We start from the raw sequence: 4,346 nt of genomic DNA, 5'->3' as shown, positions 1-4,346 counted from the left end.
CCCCGCCGCCGTCGCTCCCTCTTTCGCGGGTCGCCGTGCTCCCTCTCTGTAGCGACGGCCACTCGCTCCACCAGACGCTCGATGCCCATGTGGCGCTGCTGTCGCACGCAGCGGCAAAGGGTTCCACGGCGGAGACATGGAAGAAGGATGACGGGGGTGGGGCCATTACCATAGATGAGCGCAGCCCCGAGCAGATCCGATTAGGATCCTTCTCTCCATCTCACTCTTTGTGCCTTCTCCCCTCTCTGCTCTCCCGTCTCTCTCAATCTGCAGCAAGGCGTCGCGGGCTCGCGGCTGTGACGCCGGCGGCGTAAGGGCCTGCGGCGGCGGTAGAAACCACCACACCCTCTGCATCCAATTTCTCTTTCTAACGTCTCTGTGCATCAGCAGGTTTTAGTAGACGATCCAGATTGAGAAGGTCACATGAGTTTGCCAGCAGCACCCATCTGTGTATGCTCAATTACCTATCAGTAAGTATATACATATCATTTGGTGGAATATGTAAGTAGACCTTCTGTGTATGCTCGATTACCTCTTGTATTGAATTTTCCGAAATTTTGGATCGATCAACATGTGATCAGTGGTCAGATGTAAAACTTAGCCTTACTATCAGGTTGCATGTAAGAGGTACAATTACTTGATTATCAATGCGTACTTTTCAGAAGCTTCACTAACAAGTGCAAATATGTAGTCTGGAACCATCCCTGAAAAATTATTGGTAGCCCAGGTTTAGAAGCATTTAAATATCTTTTCCAATTGTTGTAAACTCACCAAAGCTCGGGAGCGGAACTCCCTTACCTGGAAGCATCCTTGCCGATGAAAGAACACTATGTTGAAATATTTACCTACTAACTATCATATTAAGAAAAAACGCCATTGATTAGTTCTTAGATTCTGGAAGGGCCTATTTGGATTATTTAAGAACAATGCTTCATACTAAGAAATTAGGCCGTTCATAAGTTATTATTTCCTGAAAGGATTTATTTGATCGATATAAGATAAAAAAAATTGCAAGCACCCAATACTTGTTTTTCCTAAATCATTGTACAGACTGCTAATTCCAGATTTGAATATCCTCCCAGCTGAGGAGCAATCGTATCACAATGATGCACATGCAGAACAAGCCCGGTTGTCCAAGGTTCAAATACTGTGTACTTAATGAGTTGTATTTTGTGAATCCTTATTACTGTGTTTCATGAATCTAGACAATGATAATACTAATCCAGACTTTGTCGGTATGGATGATGTTGTAGCCGCAATTGAGCCTCCACCTCCTATGTTTTTTGAAGGGCTTGGGAATGACACTAATAAAGTGGATGGGCAAGCTCAAACCAACGAGGTTACGATGTGATTAATTTCTTAGAAGTTCATATATGTTCTGCTTCGTGTCATCTTTAGTGCTTCAAGGGCAAACGGCTAGATTCAATTTGGAGCGTCGCGGGAAGGAGCAGGCAGCAGCGCCAATACACTGAGGGTGGAGCAGCAGAGTCACCTGATCTACCAGTATGTCTGATTGATGCTGCCCACTGCTCCATCAGCTTGCATCCAGCATCTCTAAATTAGCATTATGTCAGGTAAATACAGATAATGAGTACTGCAGCCATGAACCTGTTGAGTTGGTATTTGATCCCATCTTCATGCACATGATAGTCCCACCTTTGCAGGTTCTCGATATATTTGCAATGGATTAAACAATGGGCCTCTCTTGATTCACACATGTTCACATTTCAAGCTATTTGATGGTAAATCTTGAATTTTATTTTCTTATATTTTTTAGCGGATTAATTAGAACTGATTTGGTTTCTGATTTGTTTGGGCGAGTGCAACAGCTTGCGAAGCTTTACCACTAATCCACAGTCACTATGTAACAATTAAAAGGTGACTGATAGCTCCAATAGATGCATATTTAATATTTATTTCTGCACATCATTTAGACAGGTGGTTCCATTTGATACATTTAGGAAGAGTACGGTCTTTTCCGACTTTAGTTAATATCTATATTGTTTCTTTGCTATAATAGGCAGGTCTGGAAACACATGCTAATATAAGGCTTGAATTGCACAGGTATTGTCTTATTAATCATGCACATTTTGGAGCATGATTATTTTCAAATGGTTTGTCTAACAATACCGAGGAGACCTGTATGTCTGTCAACATTCTTAATATGGAACCATTAGATGATGGATGACCATTTTTTGCAATATCCGACTGACTAATTGTACAATTGATAAGACAAGGGTTCGACTTACTTCCCTCTGCAAACATCTTCTTTGCTCAAGTAATTCAAGGTATGTTTCATTGCTCATTTAGGATGGCTGCTGAACCTCTTTGTGAACCAAGGAAGAAGTTCTCTATACAAAAATAACTTAGTTCTACATTGAAATTTTCACATATGGATAATTCAGTAACAAAATTTTTTGATTAATCGAGTTGGGAGATGTCACACAACACCATTTGCTCATAATTGTTATCTATTTGATCCTCGTGGCAGTCCTATATGTCATGAATAATTGAGTCATATGTTGATGCATATATAGTTTGACTGTGCACTTGCACGTGTGCAACGTTCCAAAAGGATAATTCATAACCTAGCAATCTTAGATATCTATGAACTTCAGTATGTGCCATCAAGGTCTCAACAGGATATGGTACTCTGTTTTGATTTTTTATCAAAACCTAATTATCAATTTATATATGTGTGTACAATCTTTAACCATTGTAGCTGATGATCTTTAACGTGTTTCATCATCTGTAGGCTGTGCAATGTGAGATAATCATGTATGGTGTTACCGAATGGGCTGGAAAGTTTCTAAATTATGAGCTCTGCATGATTAAGCGGCGTCGGGACCTGTACTTCATTTATTGCAGAGCAAGAAAGGAACATCAAAGAAGCTGTTAAAATGGATGGGAGAATTTGCTAAAACATGTTTACCTATTTTTTAAAAGATTAAGTGTATTCTAGAAAGAAAATAACTGTATGTTTCATCGAGTAACAAATCAGGAACTGTGCAGGTGTGTGTTCATCTTGATGGGAGTTTGTCCGAGATGCTGGGCGAGGGGATTGTTTCCGCACTGCATGTATCCAAGTGTTTAGGGATGCCTTTTGCGAACAATTTTAGTTTTTTTTGAGCGAGCAAATTGATACTTTTTTTGTGAATGTATCCGAGTGGGTGAAATACTCCCCATTTGTCTTGAGTGGGTGAAATACTCCCCATTTGTCTCGAGAGGTCCTGGTGTGGAAGCTTAGCACTGGGTTTGTCATTATTGAGGCAATAATAGTTTGAATATGCACACTTTCATTATGTACTTGCAGTGCGTAATGCATCATGTGTAGAAAAAGATAGTTATATTTGTATAGAGTAAATTACAAGGTTTGAGGTATTTGAATAAAAAATACTTTGTTGTTTCATGACATGCAACAATGCGATCTTTTGTGCTTGTTATTATAAGTTTGAGTAAATTTGTATTAGTTAATATAATGTACGATGACTGCCATGTTTGACTAATTTTATGTTAATTTAGACGTGCATTGCACGTGCACATTTACTAGTTTTTAAAATTGTTCAACATGTATTAAAAATCATTGTGTAGAAACAATAAATTCTATAAATGTGTTAACACATGTTAAACATGTTTGTAGAAATGTAAGAATAATTTTACACTATTTTTTTAATACATATTGAACATTCTATGAAATAGATGTTGTAAATTTTTTGAATGCATGACAGACATTTTTTAAAAACACATTTATAATTTCTGAATACACGTGGGGATTTTCCAAAAATATGATGATATTTTTAAAAAGCGCTATTTTTTTAAAGTTGATGGCAGGTAATATGTTGAATATCCCATGTGCTGACATGCAAGGCCTAGATGTGATAGGCGGGATCAATGCAGTTTGACATACTCCCACTACTAGGAAAAAGCTTATACACATACGCTTACTAGCAGCGCGGGTTTATATCCCTCGCTACTGCTACTTACTAGTAGCGCGGGTTTTTAACCCTCGCTACTACTAAGTTGATAGCAGTAGCGCTGGTTTTTAACCCTCGATACTACTAAGCGGTCTCTACCGTGCCCCGCGGGACATGCCATAGTAGTAGCGCGGGTTTTTAACCCTCGCTACTACTAAGTTGATAGCAGTAGCGCTGGTTTTTACCCCTCGCAACTACTAAGCGGTCTCTACCATGCCCCTGGGCCATGCCATAGTAGTAGCGAGGGTTATAAACCAGCGCTACTACTAAGTTTTTACCCCTCGCTACTACTAAGAGGTCTCAACCGTGCCCCTCCGGGACATGTCATAGTAGTAGCGAGGGGTAAAAACCCTCGCTACTATTAAAGATCCC

At 39.6% G+C, this 4,346-nt stretch overlaps 1 long non-coding RNA gene across 9 annotated transcripts; it reads left to right on the top strand.

Annotated features, from left to right (window-relative positions):
• Positions 1 to 8: 8 nt before the first annotated feature.
• On the top strand, positions 9 to 3,412 carry LOC119315167. 9 transcript variants are annotated; one of them, XR_005152611.1, is made up of 4 exons: positions 9 to 1,574; positions 1,665 to 1,742; positions 1,830 to 1,878; positions 2,021 to 3,412. It is a non-coding gene; the product is annotated as an uncharacterized LOC119315167 (long non-coding RNA). The 9 variants fall into 9 exon arrangements; XR_005152613.1 differs by having other exon boundaries at positions 9 to 470; positions 1,083 to 1,138; positions 1,254 to 1,574; positions 1,665 to 3,407; XR_005152610.1 differs by having other exon boundaries at positions 2,065 to 3,407.
• Positions 3,413 to 4,346: the final 934 nt, after the last annotated feature.

The sequence above is a fragment of the Triticum dicoccoides genome, chromosome 6A, assembly GCF_002162155.2.
Source record: "Triticum dicoccoides isolate Atlit2015 ecotype Zavitan chromosome 6A, WEW_v2.0, whole genome shotgun sequence".
Lineage (NCBI taxonomy): Eukaryota > Viridiplantae > Streptophyta > Magnoliopsida > Poales > Poaceae > Triticum > Triticum dicoccoides.
The sequence above is the reverse complement of the archived record's forward strand: the minus strand, read 5'-3'. Positions and strand labels throughout refer to the sequence as shown.